The sequence below is a fragment of the Triticum urartu genome, chromosome 3A, assembly GCF_056163025.1.
Source record: "Triticum urartu cultivar PI428250 chromosome 3A, HENAU_Tu73, whole genome shotgun sequence".
Lineage (NCBI taxonomy): Eukaryota > Viridiplantae > Streptophyta > Magnoliopsida > Poales > Poaceae > Triticum > Triticum urartu.
Window position 1 is genome coordinate 725,250,536 of NC_141875.1, and position 21,069 is coordinate 725,271,604.

The 21,069-nt window shown below is 50.4% G+C and overlaps 2 pseudogenes; one reads left to right on the top strand and one right to left on the bottom strand.

The window, feature by feature from the left end:
• Nucleotides 1-10,649: 10,649 nt before the first annotated feature.
• Nucleotides 10,650-12,982, bottom strand: LOC125547337 (uncharacterized; annotated as a pseudogene).
• A 6,488-nt stretch (nucleotides 12,983-19,470) lies between these two features.
• LOC125547347 (uncharacterized) lies at nucleotides 19,471-20,687 on the top strand (annotated as a pseudogene).
• The last annotated feature ends 382 nt before the right edge of the window (nucleotides 20,688-21,069 follow it).

Genomic DNA, 21,069 nt, shown 5'->3' on the forward strand with positions numbered 1-21,069 from the left:
TACCAGTTTGTTGACAAGACACTGTACAGAAGAAGACTGAACGGTGTGAAATTGAAGTGTATTCACCAGGAAGATGGACAAAAGCTGTTGGCAGAGATACATGGAGGCATATGTGGTCACCACATTGGTGCAAGAGCACTTGTCGGCAAAGCATTCCGGCAAGGTTTCTTCTGGCCAACAGCCCTCCAGGATGCAACTGCACAAGTAACCAAGTGTGAAGCGTGCCAGTTCCATTCCAAGCAGATACACCAACCAGCTCAAGCTCTCCAGACGATCCCTTTATCCTGGCCATTTTCGGTCTGGGGGCTCGACATCCTCGGCCCCTTTCCCCGAGCTGTCGGGGGATTTGAGTACTTGTACGTTGCAATCGACAAGTTCACAAAGTGGCCGGAAGTGGAACCAGTGAGGAAGGTGACCGCACAGTCAGCCGTCAAGTTCTTCAGGTCGATTGTTTGCCGCTTCGGGATCCCTAACAGGATAATCACCGACAACGGTACACAATTCACGAGCCGCACCTTCATGCAGTACGTCCAAGATCTTGGCGCCAAGGTCTGCTTCGCTTCTGTTGCTCACTCGAGAAGAAACGGTCAAGCGGAGAGGGCAAATGCTGAAGTGTTGCGCGGGCTCAAGACCAGAACTTTCGACAGGCTGCATAAGTGCGGAAGAAACTAGATCGAAGAGCTGCCGGTGGTTCTTTGGTCGATCAGGGCGACACCCAATCGAGCCACTGGCCAGACACCTTTCGCTCTAGTCTATGGAGCAGAGGCAGTTATCCCCACGGAACTCGTATACGGGTCACCTCGAGTGCTCGCTTATGATGAGCTTGAGCAAGAGCAGCTGCGACAAGATGACACGCTGCTCCTTGAGGAAGACCGTCTTCAGGCTGCTGTGCGAGCTGCTCGCTACCAGCAAGCTTTGCGCCGCTACCATAACCGCAAAGTTAATGCCAGAAGTCTCAAGGAAGGCGACCTTGTTCTTCAGCGCGTTCAGCCTGCCAAGAATTCCAACAAGTTGACGCCGAAGTGGGAAGGCCCTTACCGGGTGAAACGAGTCACTAGGCCTGGCGCTGTCCGCCTTGAGACCGAAGATGGAATTCCGGTGAGCAACTCCTGGAATATTGAACATCTCCGTAAGTTTTACCCGTAAGGCGCGGTTGCCGGAACCTGTTCCGGCAACCACCTTTTGTACAAGTCTTGCCGCTGTTGCATGTAATCCTTTGTACAAAGCCGGGCGCAGAACCCGTGCATAAATAAAGCTCATGTGCCCCGCGCATTTTGTCGATATCATGCTTTCTATTTTTTGGCATATATGATCTGACACTTTGTGCAGCACCTGCTCCACGGTAAGCACTAACGAGCCGTAAAGCTCCATATCTGTATTGTCTCTTCTTTCTTTTGAAAAGAAGGTTCCCCTCGCCCACAAGTTTGCCGTGGGGGAGAGGAGAAGATGATGGTATGGACCAGGCGTCGTTTAAGAAAGTTTCGCCTTGCCGGGAAGCAAACAACAGAAAAGCTAAGTTGCCAAAGTTTGAGCAATCAAGTCTTTTAAATTTCTAAGTTATCTCCCTTGAACGACCGCACTTTGTTTGGAAAACCTGTGCGCGGAGGAACCAACTCGTAGCTAGTTGCGCCCTTACTTTGTTTTGAGTCCGCTCAACAACTTAAGTGAGCTGCTAGCGCCCTTACTTTGTTTCGAGTCCGCTCAACAAATTAAGTGAGCTGCTAGCGCCCTTACTTTGTTTCGAGTCCGCTCGACAACTTAAGTGAGCTGCAACTACTCGCGACAAGGTTTCTTGCCGGTAGCGGCACCGCCAGCAGGCTGCTGACGTTCCGCACTCAGCGCTCGTGGCTAAGGTGCCTGCACCGGCAAGTTCCCTAAAAGCGTAGGGTAAAAGCATACAAAGCAAAGAGTCAAGTAAAGGGAATAACATTGCAATGGCTACCCAAAATAAAGTTATATTACAAAATAGCTTGTCGCAGCTCTAATAGACTGTTTTCATGACAAGATAAACAGCGGCAAGGGAAGAAGAAATGGGCAGCCTAATCTACGCGATCGCCTTCAACCCTCTTGATCCCGCTCACCTTGTCCACAATGGATGCGACAAGGGCTTTGAGCTCCTCTAGATCAGCCTCTGGCGGCAAGGTCCTGAGGATGTTGGTGAGGCGGAGGCCCGGATTGCGGAAGGCCACCTTCATCAATACTTTCTGGAGGGCCCCTGCGCAGACCCTGCGCGACTCGTCAGCCAGTTGCTTGGGGATCCTCTCCCGGAGTCGCTGAAGGGCCGTCGCCACGCCCTTGAAGAACAGAATGAGCTTGGCGCTTGTTTGGAGGTTGTCGTCGGAGGGATACCCGAGATCCTCCATCCCCAGTTGCGCCAGCTCCTTGTCGATGTCCGTGGCGGCGTTCACAAGACTCTCCGTCCAGTGCGTCACGGTCTCCCTGAAGGCGTTCTGGGCGGTGGCAGCGCTCTCCAGCAGCGCCTTGTCGGCCTTGATTTCCTCCTTCAAGGCCGCCTCCCGCTTCTTGGCGCTGTCCAGAGTCTTGGTCAAAGTTGTTAGCTTCAACTCAAGATCCACGTTGGAGACCTTGGCGGCGCTGAGCTCCTTGCCCTTCTCGGAGAGATCGGCCTCCAGCCGCGCCACCTTCGTCTTCAACTCCTCCTTGGCGGCCTCGGCGGCAGCGGCAGCGTCCTCCGCTTGCTTGAGGGCTCCGCCAAGTTTCTCCTCGCGCGAGGCAAGCTCCTCCTCGTGGGCGTCAAGATTGACCTTCCGCTGCGCCAGCTCGCCCTCCTCCGCGGCTAGCTTCACAGCGGCAAGTCGCTAGCGCTCTTCGGCTTCGGCCTTCTCGAGGAGAAAGGCCTTCCGCGCTTCAACGAGCTGCTCCCTCTCCTCCGCCAGGGATCGGAGGGCTTCCCGGTGGAAACCCCCGAGCTCTTCCGCGCACTTTTCAATGTCTGCTCCCGCCTTCGCGACAAGTGCCTCGCGGGACTCCAGCTTGGCCTGTCGCGCGCGGTAGACTGACACCAACTTCCGCAGCAGCCGCTCTTCTTCGGGCTCGTTACTGCTGCCGCTTGGCGCGTCGACCAGCGTCAGCCACGCGGAGGCAAGCACTTCTTCATCGAAGATTTCCCCCTCGACCGGCGCTCTGGAGCTTGATGCCCAGGGAAGATTGATGAAGACGTCGTCGCCGGCCTTCAAGTAGATGCCCGGCTGGGGCTCCCCGGAGCTTGGCGCTGCGGCTTTGGCGGACGGGTCGGCGGTCGGCGTAGCGCCTGGCGCTCCTGCGGCCTCTGGGCCGTCAGTACGATCGCCAGATCCCTCGCCAGTTGCCGCGTTGGCAGCCTTGCCGGCCCCTGCGCCGGCGGCATCGCCACCACCGGCTGCTTCGTCGGTGGCGACCTCGGTCTCCATCTGCTCCGCAGCGGATGGATCTGACGGCCGGAAAAGGGGGAAGAGTCAAACAAAATCCAGCAAAAACTCAAGAAGATCAGAAGAAGAAGAACCCAAGGGAAGTTTTGAAGCAAGAGGAGTACCTGCACCAGGTTCTGCAGTTGTGGTCTCCGCCGTCGGGGGGCCGCTGGTGCTGTCCCTTGCCGGAGAACCCTCCCTGGCCGGAGACTTCTCCCTTGCCGGAGAGCCCTCCCTTGCCGGAGACTTCTCCCTTACCGGGAAGCCCTCCCTTGCCGGAGAATTCTCCCTTGTCGGGGGATTCTCCCTTGGTTCCTGGTGAGGCTGCTCGGCTCCTACACAAGTCAACAAGCAGATATCAGCAAAGACAAGTACCCAAGCGCGCCTCGCAGCAGAAAGTAAATCATACACTTACGCTGGGGGCTGCCCTGGAGAAAAGTCGCCGGGTCCGGCAAGGTTGTCTCGGGCGCGCCACCTGCTGTCGCAGTGGGCTCGTCCTCGATGACGATCACCGGGGCCTTAGCTCTCTTAGCCGCTCTCTGGGCCAGAGTCCTGAAGAGGAACAGGTTCAGGGAAAAGCAAGTGAGAAACAAGACAAAACAGCAAGAATCGAAGAACTATAGGTACAGCAAGAGAAGCTTACTCTTCTTCTTCTTCTTCCTCGTCGGAGCTGAACGCGGAGAAGTCGAAGTCCGGCGCGTGCCCGGCGTGAGGAGGCGGAGGGGTAGCTTCCCTTGGCCGCTTGGCGGGAGCGGTGGCGGTGGGCTGAGACGACCCCGCTCCGGCTGTCGGCGCGGCGTGAGTAGCGGCAGGGACTGAAGCGGTGGTCCGGCTAGACTCCGCTCCAGTTACCGTCGCAGCATGAGGCGCTCCCGCGGCAACGGTGTTTGCCGCGGTAGAGCGTGTCACGCGGCGCGGCAACTGTTGACCCGCTTGCCGCTCCGCCACGTCACCGGCTTTGCGGAGACGCCTTCTTGGTGGGGACGGAGGCTCTGCTTGTGGCAAGCTGCTCGAAGATGAGGAGGAAGAAGAGTTGATTTCCAACGAGCCGCTCGTGTCCTTGGCGGGCTCGCTCGGCTCGGCGTCACGTCCGGCAAGCTCCTTCTTGCCGGCGGGCTCCCCTCGCTCGGCATGGCTTGCCGCTTCCGCTGCATCAGCCTCCTCCACAGTGAATCCGAACTCGCCAGCGGCTGCAGCTGCCGCTGCCTCCTCCAGCCTAGTGGCGATGAGCGCCAACTCCGCATCCGTGGTGTTGCGGGTGAGGCCGTCCTTCTTATCGGGGCGGACTGGCACTTCCACCAAGTCGTCGAAGAACTGCAGCACGACCTCGTCGGCAGGCTCCTGCCAAGTTGGCACAATCCCGTGCAAGTCGCGCACCGGCATCATTGCACGGATGCGGTCGAGCGCGGAATTGTTGCACAACGGGACGACACCCCCCGGCAACCTGAACACCTCGGGATGTTGGGGGTCATATTTGAACAGCTCCTGCAGCATTGCGTTGAGCTCCAGGACTGTGAAGTTGTAGTTGAGGCCCGGCCGCAGCCTCATAATGTCTGCCGCGTTCTTGAATTCCCAAGTGGGCCTCCCCCGTTCCTGCAGGGGGGCGATGCGGCGGCGAAGGAAGTCTGCGCCAACATCGCCAACAGTAAGCCCGGCAAGCCTGAGGCGCAAGATCCTGGTGACGGCAATCCTCAGCCTGTCGTCTTCCGGGGCCACGTCGCTCCAATCGCTGCCGCGTGCTACTGGGGTTTGGCGCCGGGTGGTGAATGGCTGCGGATTCTCCTCGTCAATCCAGCACCAATCTGCTCTCCACTCCTCCCACTTGCCGCGGAACTCTCCCTCTAGATAGGTTTCCTTCTTGCCGGCCCTTGAGATCTAGGTAATCCCGCCAGATAGAGGCTCTCCTCTCTCTACTCGGGGTATGAAGAAGTGGCGGAAGAGGGCTACGTTGGGAAGGACTCCGACAAAGTTTTCGCAGAGATGTGCAAAAACTGCCATGGTCAGGACGGCATTGGGGGTGAAGTCAAGGAGATCGAATCCATAGGTATTCATAATGTCACAGAAGAAATCAGAGAAAGGCGGGCAGAGCCCGCAGTAGAAGAACAGAGCAAAGAAGGGGTATCCATTCGGGGCCTTCTTCCAAGCGACGGCGGGGAGTACCTTTGTGCGCGGGTGCGCTCGTGTCTCCACCGACCAGAAGAGGTAGTAGTTCTCCCTCAGCTCCTTCGCGGAAAGCTTGGGGGGGAAAACTGCGCGCTCCTTCCGCAGCGCCGCGAGCCGCTGCGCCTCGGTCGACTTCATGGCCTTCCCCTTGTCGGCTTTTGGAGCCATGGCGGAAGCAGTGGAGGAGGTCGACGGCGTTGGTGATGCTGGCGGCGATGGGGGGCGGGGCGCTGCTCTCTCTCTCTGCTCTGGGAAGGCGAGGGAGCGGCGGAGATTTCTGAGATTGGAAGCAGCAACGGGCGAATGTGCGAACTGCCCCTGTTTCCCCTGCTTATAAAGAGGGAGGGGGCGGACGTTCCGCATTTCCGAATAAAGAAACCCCCACGATCTCTCCCACGACGCCGCATTCGGCGCGTGCCGTTCGGGGAGGGCGCGGTGGATACGGAGTAAGATATGGCGTAACCTAGGCCGCGCGTGCCCGTGCCCTGTCTTGGGCCTGGCCCAACAGCGCTCGGCACCGTGTATGGTCCAGGCCCGGGGGCTCCTGTCGGTGTACTAGAGTAGGGGTACCCTAGTATCCCGAACTTGTGCACGGGCAGTCGCAGCATCCCGCGGCAAGGCTTGCCGGGTGACCGCCAAGGTCCTCCGTGGTTCCTTTGGAGCCATTCAAGAACAAAGTGTCCAAGCCAAGAAGATAAGACCCCGGCAAGAGGAGCTTGCCGGGAAGGCTAACAAAAGCATCCCAAGACCCCGGCAAGAGGAGCTTGCCGGGAAGGCCACCCAAAGCATTGCAAGGAACTTGCCGCGGCGCACCATACGCCCCGGCAAGGCGCGGTGAGCGACAAGCTCCCGGACGCGACAAGACAACGACAGCGACAAGGCGCTTTCCGCGGCAAGCCACCTCCCTGGGCCCGCGCTCCAGCACATCCACCAACGTGTCGCTCTGGGGCCATTCCAGGCGTACGTGGCGGGAGGCTGTGCAGCCAGCGGCGTGCGGTGGCAAGCGGCGCTGACAAGATCGCCATCGTGGCGAACGGTGGCGTTCCTGGCGGTCCCTTTTCGCACTGTTTAGGCGACACAGACGGGCATTTAAGGCCCTTGTCCCCTGCCATCAGGGTTAGGTATGATATACTGTAGCAGGTAGCTGTGCCTACCACAGCACCTTTCCATTTTTGCCCTTTACCTCCGTTGCCACCTGCCAGTAACCCCTTGAGCATATAAAAGGAGGCCCGTGTGCAACGGAAGGGGGGGTTAGCTAGTTCGAACTCTCACGCTCGGTCTTGTTAGCTGCGGGTGTGTACTGTAGCACTCCCGCAGCTAACAAGACCGAGCGTGAGAGTTCGAACTAGCTAACCCCCCTCCAGGTTGCACACGGGCCTCCTTTTATATGCTCAAGGGGTTACCGACAGGTGGCAACGGAGGTAAAGGGCAAAAATGGAAAGGTGCTGTGGTAGGCACAGCTACCTGCTACAGTGTATCATACCTAACCCTGACGGCAGGGGACAAGGGCCTTAAATGCCCGTCTGTGTCACCTAAACAGTGCGAAAAGGGACCGCCAGGAACGCCACCGTTCACCACGATGGCGATCTTGTCAGCGCCGCTTGCCACCGCACGCCGCTGGCTGCACAGCCTCCCGCCACGTACGCCTGGAATGGCCCAGAGCGACACGTTGGTGGATGTGCTGGAGCGCGGGCCCAGGGAGGTGACTTGCCGCGGCAAGCGCCTTGCCGCTGTCGTTGTCTTGTCGCGTCCGGGAGCTTGTCGCTCACCGGGCCTTGCCGGGGCGCGTGGTGCGCCGCGGCAAGTTCCTTGCAATGCCTTGGGTGGCCTTCCCGGCAAGCTCCTCTTGCCGGGGTCTTGGGATGCTTTTGTCAGCCTTCCCGGCAAGCTCCTCTTGCCGGGGTCTTGTCTTCTTGGCTTGGACATTTTGTTCTTGAATGGCTCCAAAGGAACCACGGATGACCCATGCGGTCACCCGGCAAGCCTTGCCGCGGGATGCTGCGACTGCCCGTGCACAAGTTCGGGATACTAGGGTAACCCTACTCTAGTACACCGACACACACACACACGATATCAAGCAATCCTATCATAAAAATGAAATCAATGATAACCAGTAAACTGAAAACATAAGTGATACTTTCCATGTTACTGAAAACATAAGAGGTGGTGTTGAAGGGTCATGTAGCAACCAAGGAATACATATTAGACTGCACTCTGTCCAAAAAATTTGGCATTGGGTGTTTCTTCTGTAGTAATCATCACACGATTAATGAATAAAATTTCTCAGCACCTCCTTTTCATTTTGTGCACTAAACCACAGTTTAACACTCTCACCAAGAAATTACTTTGATTTTTTTAACACAAGAAGTTACTTTGATGTCAGATGCATGCATTGTCTACCAATAATGACTAATGGATTGCCAACAACCAGAGAATGCAAAAATGTTTGTGTGCATCCTCGACCATGCCAAATTTTGGGACAGATATGCATCGAAGTCAACTGACATCTTAGGATCAGAAGCACATCAAAATGAACTCACAATAAAAAAAATATCAAATTTGTCATTGAAACAATGGTAAAGTGACATAGACTCCTAACAACTTTCATAGAGCACGGACAATTAAGCGTTGTGGCCGCTCCATTTCGTGCTTCCTCCTGATGTTGTGCTCTTGGTTGTGCGTTTTGGCAGCAGATCCTTCTTGCCTGCCTCTCAAGCCAATGCAGATATATAAGCAGTCCCGTCCAGGGGGCTGTGCGAGCAGTTCAACCGCACCGGGCCCCTAAATCCCAAGGGGCCCCAATTTTTTGGGCCAACTTTGTATATTTTTTATCAGGCCTGATCTGACCGCCCGAGCGCTTCCTCCCAATCGATCGATCGTACGCCCCGAGCCTCTCCCCAACTCCCCCCTCTAGGTCAGCCTTATGCCCCACTATTCTTTCCATCCCTCCTAAATTCGCATAGCAAATTCGAGCAGAAACGAGCCCCAGCAAGGTCCAACGTAGCCAGGAAAAGAAGAAGGCAGCCGCTGCTAGCCGGCAGTCAAGCGCTCGGGCTTAGGCCAGATTGATTTGGAGATTTATTTGATAATCACCGACCAGTCCATGTCCATCAGGTGGCCCCAAGACCAAGAAGTATTATTTAGGTCATTTTTCATGTTCTATAATTTAATGGTTAATGGGTATACTGTATATGTGCATCAGTTCTTAAGTAAGTTTCTTAATAAACTTTTCTATGTTTATTGCTTCACCGATGTGTTCTTTATAGAAGATAGTTGGTGTATTTGATACATTCCATAATATTGTACAAAATACCACATATTTAAAGGTAATGGCTTAAACGAGAGTGTTCTTTAGTTGTATATAAATATTTTAGTTACAAGAATTTTTAAAACTATAGAAATTCATTTTGCATTTCGCAACTATGCAACAGTTGCTTTTCATGTTGCTGAAACATCAGAGGTGCTAAAGTATCATGTAGCAGCCCAACAATGTAGACAACTGGAGCTTGGTGGTGTGCCATGTCTGCCTCTGGGCCTATGCAAGCATTGTATTGCTCTTCCGTAAGTGGAGATCGAAGCAGCTTTATCAATATTAAATCACAAGGAAGACTCACAGAAATCAACCATGGATACCAAGAAACAGTGTAAAGTGCTAGAGCCAACTATTCTTTGTTCATTTTTCTAGTTTTTTTTTAGAAAAGGAGGATTAAATGTTCATCTTTCCAGTAAGTTCTCACATCACAGAACCAATCATTTAATCAGAGAAACTCCATGAGACACTAACTAGTAACCAGGCACGCATGTCGACATTAGATAATAATAGTATAAAAGAGTCCACATGATTAAATCCAACAAATTCCACTTCACAGGCCACAATACATAAATGTAGAACAAGCATCAACCACAACACATCCGCGCGGCATACACAATGGAAGAATCTGCAAACTACATAGTAGGACACTTTGAGCATCCACCACACACCATACAAAATGGAACAACTTCCTTACACCAAATAGCCATGTCCGCATCTCAACCACCCGAATTTAACTCTGGATACCTGCAGAACATCAACGGCATCTCAGTCAAACTAATTTATCATGCCCACTCAGAAAAACAAATTATGGATGATTCCCAAAAATAAATATTAACCTTGCCATAGCGCAAATTATACGAACAAATATCCAGAGCTCAATCATCCCATCATTATTCGACAAACTGATAACACAAATGGAGAACAACAATAACAGAGCATTTAGTTTGTACTGGCAGCTGTATGTTGACATGTTTACAAGATTCTTGCTACATAACTATGTACGATCGCAGTTGAAACTAAGAGATCGGTGACTTGCCACCAATCATGTGACGCAAAAAAAAACAGAACTCCCAAGAATGTTGACTCATTCCAGATTTACTTTTTTGTGCCACGCTATTTATGAGGCTCGGAGTACGATAGAAAAATGTCTAGTATGCCAAGGCTAGTATGTCTAGTACGAAGGAAAATGCAAGCATAGACTATGCACCATCTTGTAAATTGGGTAACCAAGCAAAAAAGGGTATAAGAAAATAGAAAATTACCTAAGTTGTTTGACAAAGATAGAACATTAGCATATCAGGTGTGTTCAAAGTTCTGGCCTAGAAGAAAATGAAACCCAAACCAAATGAAAATTCAAAGAAAAGTCCAATGTGGCTCCACATATATTGCCAGGTCCAAAAAGGAATTAGTGTATTATATGTTTACAGAAAATGCATTTACCCAGAATAATTGTCGAGTAAGTTGTGTACCAATTATGACAATAAAGCCAAAATAAAGTATGCACGGAATGGGAAACCAGAGTTCCAAAACAAGCATAACATAGCACTACGTGAAATTAATAAACTAGTGCTACTCTTCGATAAAAACTAGAGCACAAGATTCATGAGTTGACGATTTATATCAAGATCGATCAATATAAATTTAATTCTTGCAAGGAAGAATAGTGAATAAGAAAACATGACAAGCCTTAAACCGCCTCCAGATGTTCCAATTGATTAATTATTTCAGATGGTTTCACTCCTGCAGCTATTGCCATTATCCATTTTCTAGAAACCCTCTGATGAAAAGATCATTACAAGCATGTAATTGTATTTAGCCTTTAGCAATGGCCAGGCATCAAAGCAATTACATGTAGTATAGAAATTCCTGTAGGTATGAAAGGTGTCATGACATATCTAGTTTCTTTTAACAATATGCTTGATCTGCATCGAGTCAATTTGGAGCGTGAAGTTGCCAATCATCGTATATAGAACAACCAAATTTGTGTCCTCATCATACCCAACAAAAAATCCATAACTTATTCTCCTTGGAAGCATCTCATCCAGTGGAATGGTTTTGCGCAGCAAGACCCATTCGTCAATACCATCACAGTTAGATTTCCTATCCATAATTGGATCGTCGGGTCCAATAAACCAGCAAGGCCAAGGCCACCATCAGCCATCCGCAAGAGCTGAAAACACCGGTCGTTGGTAACATGGTTTTCCACCGACGTCTTGATCACAACAAGACTTTGCATTTCGAAATAAAAAACAAGAACTTCACCACCACAAATCAACCAGCAAAGTGTATTCCCGACAAGGATGCTGTGGCTTGTCGCAGAAATATTATTTGCTATGGTCACCGAGAAAATATTGCCCCAAACGCTACGAGTCATAGAAAGAACAAGATGCCTGTGTACTGAATCCATCGCAGACCTAAACCAATTTAAATGGGCTTGAGAAGAAATCTCCATGGACGTGCCCATCTTCGGCATCAACGCACAGTACAACGCCATGCCAGGTTGAGTTTGTCCTCATAGAGTGGAATACTGGTGGAAAAGCCAAGATGTGCTCTTTGCCGGTGAGAGGGATCCCACACGACGGTGTCATGCTTATTCGTGTCAATTAGGACAGACAGACCATGGCAGCAGCCCATGTATGCTTCATCAGTGTGGTAGGCTATGGTGCTCTTGGGCAGGGAGAAGCGGGCAGTAGGGATACGGTAAGGCGAGTCCATGGCAGGAATGAAGCTTTTAGCATACCCTCTGAAGAACCCAAGCAGAGGAGGCTTCCGGTGGTGCTTGAGGAAGGATTTGCGGAACTGGGGGTTGTGGAGGATGCTGCCCCAGTGCTTGGATACGACGGACGAACGGGAGAGCGAGGACTGCTTCGGAGGGAGGCGGACGAGGATCTCGATGAGGAGGTTGTCGTCGCCAAGCACCTCGGACACTGGGTCGGCCAGCGGCACAGAACAGCGCAGCCAACTGCCGTCCACACGCGTGGGAAAGGTACCGGCCCTGGCATGAAAAGGAATTTAATCAATGGACACACATATATTCACATCAGGGCAGCTGCTAGAATCCAACACACATATCCACATCCGTCCAGAATAGCGATAGCATATACAAAGCAAGTAGTGCACGACACAAAATTAAGAGGGGGAGGAACACCAATGGGATCTTACCCTTGGCCTTGGGGAGTCTCGGCAGCGGGATCCATCAGCGGTACCCTCTCCTCTCTCTCTCTCTCTCTCTCTCTGCACTGCTGTAGAAGAGGATGGATGTTAGGGTTTGATCAGGAGGGGAAAATCTGGCTAGGGTTTACTAATAGAGGGAAAATAAGATGACACGAAAAGGAATCACTAGTAGATTAGATGGAGAAGGAAGGGAAGGAAAAGGGGTGGGCTAACCAGGATCGGATCTTCGAGGACGCGGACCAGGACAGGCCAGGGTGAGGTCGCCGACTGCTCCGATCCTTCTTTCTCTAGTCCGTTCACTGCTGAGAGTGGAGAGACTGGGGGGTACGGCAGTTTTCAGATTTTAGACAATGGGAAGCAGGCAGCTGAGTGTTGGAACGCTGAATTTTTCTTTTTCTTTTTTTGAGATTAACGCTGAGGTTGTACGCAGCTGCAGGCTTAGCATGCCATGTAAGATGTAAGGTTGGCCCATCCAAGCTCAGCCTTCTATGTTCCACTGAGAAAATCAATCTTCTAAGAAAAAACACTGGAGATTTTTCTTTCTGAAAACACTAAGAACAACCTATATCGGTCCGGACCGCGGAAGCCATCCAACGCGGGCCTGCATCGGTCCGCTGGGCTGTCCGGACCTGTTTTCTCCCGCTAACCAGAGACAAACGTGGGAAGGTTGGCAGGAGTCCGGACCGCTCCCAAGCCTGTCTCTGACCGGTCTGATCCACCAAAAAACCCTCCACCGCCCCGCGCGTTTTCGCTCAGCGCCGCTCCAAAGCGTCACACCCGCATTCATACCCAGCTAGAGCGGAAGCGACTGCTCTCCAGCGCCGGCATTGAAGCGGAGCGCCGTCCGGGAGCACCGTCCGCACCGCTTCCCGGTGCAAGCAACTGTCACGCGTTCAAACGACAGAATGGCCACCCGTCCGTCCATCTGCCTACCATGCTACTTCCTGGTGCATGCAACAACCACACATTCAAACGACACGGCGGAGGCCCGTCCGTCCGACTGCCGCCCGCATTGATGGCACGTGGTTGCCGAGGCATCTCCTCCGGCGCCACTCGTCCGTCCGTCTGCCTCCTACCATTGTTATAAAAGTCGGTACCCCGGCCATGGCTGCTGTCATCAACCTCTGATCCCTCTCCGCACCACTCCCATGATGGATCCCTCCCCTGCCAATGCTCTCTGGGACGGGCTGACGTCAGTCCAGAAGAAGGAGATGCCCTAACACCACATATAGGGTACGGTTAATTGCAATGTCTACCACATCAGCTGACAGTACCTACAAAATTGAGATGTTTGAAATTCCTATAAATTTTGCGCATGTGCATACAAAATTGAGATGTTTGAACTGGCACTAAGCTCTATGCGCTATTATGTCATGAAATATATGTATAGTTTTTTATTGGTTAATGCTATTGTGTTATTGCTTTGGAATATTTTATACAATTTTTGACTAAACTATTAATTTAAGGCTCCATGCCAGTTCCTATTTTCTTCATGTATTTTATTTCGCGCAAAAATCAATACCTAGGAAGATCAAAATACAATTCTAATTTAACATGATATAATACTAAGGCGACTCCAAGGTGTTACAATTTGCCTGACCGAAGATCTTCACTTTTCGCCCTGGAGAAAGTCTGAGTTCACCCCAAAACAATGCGTTCGACAAGGCCATTGCAAGGTACAACCAATAAAGGCCAGAACTTGGGTTTTCATCCCAGGAACCAAGACACGGTACTCGGGGAGCACCACCAAAGTGCAGTCGTCCAGTGTTGCCGCCCCCGCTTGCCGCGGCCGCAGTTGTAAGTCACTAACACAATAGAGGAGAAGATCATTATCTTTTCCCGTCCCATTGCGAGTACTCCCTGGTACACCATGTTATAGTCGACGATCTCGACTAAACACAAGCATGTGAGATAACACCTTCAGAGCCTAATGATCTTCAACCATAACCTCCTTGAATCCCGTTCAAGCCTAGGCTTGTACGTTCCACTCAGAAGAAAAAAAATTGTTCATGTGAGAGAAGAGAAACGCGCGTGCTACCTCTTGAGATTGCGTTGGTTTTTTCCTTGAAGGGGAAAGGGTGATGCAGCACAGTAGTGTAAGTATTCCCTTCAGTTTTGAGAACCAAGGTATCAATCCAGTAGGAGACAATGAGCAAGCCACAGAATACCTGCACAAACAAACACCAACCTTGCACCCAACACGATAAAGGGGTTGTCAATCCCTTCACCGTTATTTGCAACGTGAGATCTGATAGAGATGGATAAATGGTAAAGTAATGTTTTTGGTATTTTTGGTATATGGAACAAAATGTAAAAGATTGCATGAAACTAGAATTGTAGATTAGAAACCTATATGATGGAAAATAGACCCGGGGCCATAGGTTTCACTAGAGGCTTCTCTCAAGATAGAAAATAATACGGTGGGTGAACAAATTACTGCCGAGCAATTGATAGAAAAGCGCAAAGTTATGATGATATCTAAGGCAATGATCATGAATATAGGCATCACGTCCGTGTCAAGTAGACCGAAACGATTATGCTCTACTACTATTACTCCACACATCGACAGCTATCCGGCATGCATCTAGAGTATTAAGTTCATAAAGAACGGAGTAACGCATTAAGCAAGATGACATGATCTAGAGGAATTAACTCAAGCAATATGATGAAAACCCCATCTTTTTATCCTCGATGGCAATAATGAAATATGTGCCTTGATGACCCTACTGTCAATAGGAAAGGACACTGCAAGATTGAACCCAAATCTATGCACTTCTTCCATTGTAAGAAAACCCAATCTAGTTGGCCAAACCAAATCGATAGTTCGAAGAGACTTGCAAAGATATCAAATCATGCATATAAAAATTCAGAGGAGATTCAAATAATATTCATAGATAAGCTGATCATAAATCTAAAATTCATCGGATCTCGACAAACACACCGCAAAAGAGTATTACATCTAATAGATCTCCAAGAACATCGAGGAGAACTTCGTATTAAGAATCAAAGAGAAAGAAGAAGCCATCTAGCTACTAGCTATGGACCCGTAGGTCTGTGGTAAACTACTCATGCTTCATCGGAGAGGCAATGTTGTTGATTGAGAAGCCCTTCGTGATCGAATCCCCCTCCGGCAGGATGCCGGAAAAGGCCCCAAGATGGGATATCACGGGTACAGAAGGTTGCGGCGGTGGAAAAGTGGTTTCGTGGCTCCCCTGGATGTTTGTGGGGTATAAGAGTATATATAGGAGGAAGATCTAGGTCAGGGGGTCACCGATGGGCCCAGAAGGTCAGGGGGCGCACCCTACCCCCTGGGCGCGCCCTCCACCCTTGTGGCCGCCTCGTGGCTCTTTTGTCTTGCACTCCAAGTATCCTAGGTGTCTTCTGGTCCAAGAAAAATCATCGTGAAAGTTTTATTCCATTTGGACTCCGTTAGGTATTCCTTTTTTGTGAAACTCTAAAACAAGGAAAAAACAGAAACCGGCACTGGGCTCTAGGTTAATAGGTTTGTCCCAAAAATCATATAAAATAGCATATTAATGCATATAAAATATCCAAAACAGATAATATGATAGCATGTAACAATAAAAAATTATAGATACGTTGGAGACGTATCAGCTCGTCGGCGGTGGCAGGTCGAGAGGGGAAGAGGATTCTATGCTGGTGGAGGGCGTGCGCTCACCGGCGAGGACGCGCGTCGCCGCGCCTTCACTGTGCCGCCGACGAGGCATCAATGGAAGGCTGATTGGCACGACAGCCTTGGCATTGATTCCTCGTGGAAAACCGAGGCGATGAGGACGACGAGCGCGCCCGGTCGCTGACTCACCGGGCCTGCTAGTCTTTTGCGCCAAAATGGTTTCCCCCAGCGCCTCCAGGCGCCCCCCAGCACGCTGGGTTCGGCCTGTGTCCGCTGGTGCCAAATTCGTCCATAACCAGCGAAAAGTGGACTTCTGGGGGCGCAACTGAGCCAATTTTTCGGCTCTGGGGATAAAAAAGGGCCCTGGTGTGGGGGGGGGGGAGGGGGGGCTTGTTGGGGGCGCCGCTGGAGATGCTCTAAGGTTGAGGAATCGCCAGGATAGAATGGTTAATTAGGAAAGAAGTAAATAAGGCAGAATTGGAAAGTAGTAAATTTTCCGTGTAACTTTCTTATTGCATGTTAGATACGGATCCAGGGTCAGTGTCGTGAATATTGTTCAGCCATTTAGATCAGGACTCTCAGCTCAGATTGATCCCTGCTTGGATGGGCCAATGCCATACACAAGCATTTTGTTCCATAATTATTGTATTCCTCAGGTGCGTATTTGAAGGAAAACAATATTTGGCCCATATACCAAAATGCTACTAAAAAAAAGTGTACTGAGCTCCCTACAGCCCAAGTGTCAAAACACATCTCTCCAACAATTTACGTTTATTCACTGCTTGATGTGACACCCCATTGCAGAAAATTGGAGGATTATGTGTTTTCTCTTGTTCATTCATTACAACATAATCCTTCACGAAAATAAGATGACCAAATCTTGACACTTATAGACTATACTTACAAGGCGTGTGCTAGCTCATCCATATACACACCGTTTGAAACAATAAAACACTGCAATACAATTAAAGCATCCATCCAGTATGCCAAATATTTTTGAGAAAAATAAAACCAGTATGACACACACAAAATGCGCGAAATGAAATTGGGGATGAAAATCAAGAGATCGACAATGGATCATACAGTTGGGAAACCACTTGAGCAGTAACCTTCATCTATCTCCCCCTCAGCCAAGTCCATCTATCCACTGCCACATTGTATAAAGGACTAAATGTATGTAGCATTTAGGCAGAAGAAAAAAACAGAGTTATTGTGCCAGAACATGAAGGACATGAGGTCACAAAGACTGGACAAACGGAGATGAAGATTAAGTTCGAGTCACTACTAAGGGATATGGGTGTCAGAAGTCGCTGCGGCTCTGGTGGTACACCAAGCCACCATCCTGGACTATGGCGGAGACAAATTGAGGACAGGAGCTCACATCAATTCGACAGTGGGGAAATAACAAAGAAACGATGCTCGTCACAAGGGATGGCGCCCAAGGTTGCTGTAGGCGGGCACTTGAGTGGTCGAAAATCCTGACAAGATGATCTGCGCACATGACAGAGGAGAGTACCCTGGGTGGGTCAGTTCCTCTTTTCTAAAAAAAATATTCAAAACCACAACCCAAATGCCATACTGAAGTTGTGACTTGAGATGCGCGTCTCAAGATTGCATGGATGGAAAATTGAATTTACGACAAATTGAAAATATTAGACAGAAACAGTGGGGGAGAAAGGGGGGCCAGCAGGGGCCCCGGCCCCCCCTTGACAGCAGAGATGCAATGCTAATTTGCTGATAAATAGTGCTAAAATGAGTGATTATTTCCTGTCAAAAGCATGTTTTTCATTGGCTTGGCCCTCCCCAAGCAGTTTCAACATCATTCGGCCCTGTTGATATAATTTTCCTGGCTCCACCACCGGACAGAAATTTAGGAAAACTGTAAATCTAAGGTTTTCAAGGAGAGTACATCAAGAGCTTCATTTATAAAAGAGAAAGTGACCACCCAATGCGATGTGTAGTATTCATGCAGAAAATGAAGATCTATTGGTGCCCTCTTATTTTGTATCAAATTCAACATTCATTTAACTAGCAAAATACTACCTCCATCTGGGTTTATTAGTCATTATCATGTTTTGGGCAATGTTTTAAATAGCTGGCTATGGAAAATAGCGGCGAGCCTCTAAATCGGCTATAGCGGGCTATAGCAGGCTATAGCGTGCTATTTATGAAGGCGACCATTTAGCGGCACCCTGCTGAAAAGGCTATAGCTATAGCCGGCTATTTAAAACTATGGTTTTGGGTCAAAGTTTGACCACATATTTGAATGTAGTTTTCACTTTTCAGTGATATTGTTGGTTTCGTTTTTGAAGTATTTTCCAGTGATATTGTTTTTCTTACGTAGAACTTATATACAACTAGTTATATCTTTAGCCGTCGCCGTAATATTCCACTAGTTATATACAACTAGTTATAGTTGATTAGACATGCGGCCATAGCTGAAGTTCTGCTCCTTCCCATAAATATTTAGCAAGGATACATCGACAGGAAATAGCACTCTGGAGCGCCGCTACATAAATATTTTTATCTTTGCTGGGCAGACTAAGTTCCATACCGAGTCCCATGTATAAGATGGGTCTGAAGCTCTAGTCGTTGATTCCAACTTGTGCCCAAGTTGAAATTCCCATTTTGTATGGTATGCAGATCGCACCGTGAAAGTCCCTGACACGTTGGTCTTACAGCTTGTGACAAACTTCAAACTACTCGAGCAATAGTGCTACTTCTAGGGTCACACTAAATGGTCAGCCTAGGCCCACGTGCAATGCGACCGTTGCCTACGTGAGCTGAGTGTATATTATGAGATAATCCACTTGCATTTATAAGCCGATTAATACACACTCAGCCTGCATGAGCTGCCACCATAGAGCCAGTATAGGCAGGACGACCGCATAGTGGCTGCTGCTTATGCGGAGCCCTTGGCATCAGATGAGTGTTTTTCTCATAATGTTCCAAAATTTGTGTAGAAACCAGTTGATTTTTGGATGGTATTCACTTGTACGAAGGTAAGCCGAGCCACAACCGGCTGTCGTGTGGTTTTTCCAGAGCACTCGGCTCACGATGTACTACGCGGAGTGAACGACAATTTACACTCGACTTGCATCCAAACACTAGGCAACATGTATTTTTCCCATAGTAGCTACTGCCTACTGCCAGCATCACACTTAATGCCTAGTCCAGCCTCTCTCGAAACAAAAAGGCAAGGCCAAGGCCCACGTGCGATGCGAATGTAGCGCAGTGAGCGCAGCTTACAACCCACAATAGTCGAGTGATAAACGTTTCCGAAGGTAGCACACTTGATGAGATAGTGCCCTTTTCTTCAGGTGGCACGGTACAATTGTATCTCCTCTGTCTTAAATTACTTATTTTAGATTTGTCTAGATACAGATGTATCTAAAACTAACACGTGTCTGGATACATTTGTATCTAGAAAAATCTAAGACAATTAATCGGGGGGGGGGGGGGGGGGGGGGATGCTCGAAACGTATTGCTGTATTTTATTGCTCCAAACGGTGCACCGGTCGGGGCCCGCCCAGGGGGAGAAGTTGGTCTCATTTGGTTGGAAAGGATCCCGGTTGGATCCTGGCCTCATCCCTGGGTGGAACACCCTCCTGGAAAGGAAAACCCTCCTGGAAAGTCAGACCCGGGCCAAGTGTCTTGGGCATTTGGACGCTCGAAGCCATGCGCTTTCCTCGACCCGATCCCCATGAGTTCCCCGGGATAGCATATACGTCTAGCGACATCGGGAGAGAATCCCCTGTATCGTTCTCTCTTGGCTGTCTATGACCCTCCACCCACGAGGTCGCCGCCGGCTGCCGCCTCCCTCACCCACCGCCTCAGCCCTAGAATCACATCCATCCACCACTCCCCCCGCGCCGGCATTCTCAAAGGAGAAAAACATGAGCCATGGCAGAGGAGAGCGAGCTCTTGCGGTGGAAGCCACCGCCACGGAGACGGAATCGCAGCAGGACCTCAGCTTTAGCATGTCCATGGCGCTGCTGACCTGCCATACCTGCCGCCTCCCCCTCAAATCCCCCGTCTTCATGGTATGAATCGCCATGCATCGAAAGTTTCTTTCATCAATTAATCGTCTTTGCATATCATATCTGGATCCTGCTATCTCAACTGAATCTCGACGCCAGTGTGACGCCGACCATCTGTTGTGCTCGTCCTGCCGCGAACTCCATGGAGAAGAACCCTGCGGCCTCATAGTTGTCCACTTCGCCTTTCTTGACGCCTTCGTGGCCTCCGTCATGGTGCGGTGTGACTTCGAGAAGTACGGCTGCGAAGCCGGCGGCATCGTGTACCACAGTCAGCTGAACACAGGCGCGCGTGCCCGCACGCGCCTTGCGGATGCCCGGCCAGGGCTTCGGACGGCGGGGGTTGCGGCTTCATCGGCTCCAAGCAGAAGCTGCTCGACCACATCACTGGCTCCGATGGCCACTCGCGCCCCACCATCTGCATCCCCTACGGCCAGCCTCGGACCCTGAACCTGCCGGTCTTGTGCGGCTGGCACGTCCTGGTCGGCGAGGTCGACAAAGCTGCTGCGGGCGTTAACCGGCACCGCAGCCTGTTCCTGGTGTCACTGGGCCAGCACGGCCCAAACATATCCGTGTCTCTGCTATGCGTTAGAGCGGATGGTGGCGACCCGGCGCCGCAGTTCGCGTGCGAGCTCTCTGTAGAGCGTTCTGGCCGCGGCACAACGCATATGGTCATGATGAAGTCGGCCCTGATGAGCAGCAGCTCCCTGTCTGGTGGCGCCCCTGCGCCCGGCGACAGAGAGTACGAGTGGTTGCGTGTGCCGAAAGAAGAGTACTTGTCGGTTGACACTGTCCCCCTATGCATCTACATCGAGAAGCTTTCTCCCGTGGCCTCCACCCCTACACCTCTTCTCGCCATTGCTGCCCCTCCTCCTTGTTCGACCAAGAACACCAACAAGCCAGCAACAACATATCAGAGCAATGGCAAGAAACGGAAATCTGCAAGCAATCTGCAGTGAGGAGGAATCGACTAGCTACTATGTAATGGCAATTCCAATTACTATACATAGTGTTTTGTTATTTCATAAAGAATTAAATCTTCTGTTATTTACAATTGATGATTTTATATATTGTAATTTCTGTACAGTGTTGTTGCGTTGTTGAATCAAGCATACTCCTGCCTTTATTTTTTCATTTTTTGCGAGAACTCCTGCCTTTATTTCGTGGTCAACGATCTTGCATATATAACAGTGCTAGCTAGTTGATCTCTCCTTGTTGCCGAAGAATAAATCTGCCGTGAGGCAGACTGGGGGCTGGTCAGGTAGATTTTCTCCGCCATGTGGACGGCAAGGAGATTTTGGCAATCCCGTTGAAGGATGACTTTGATGACATCTCGGCCTG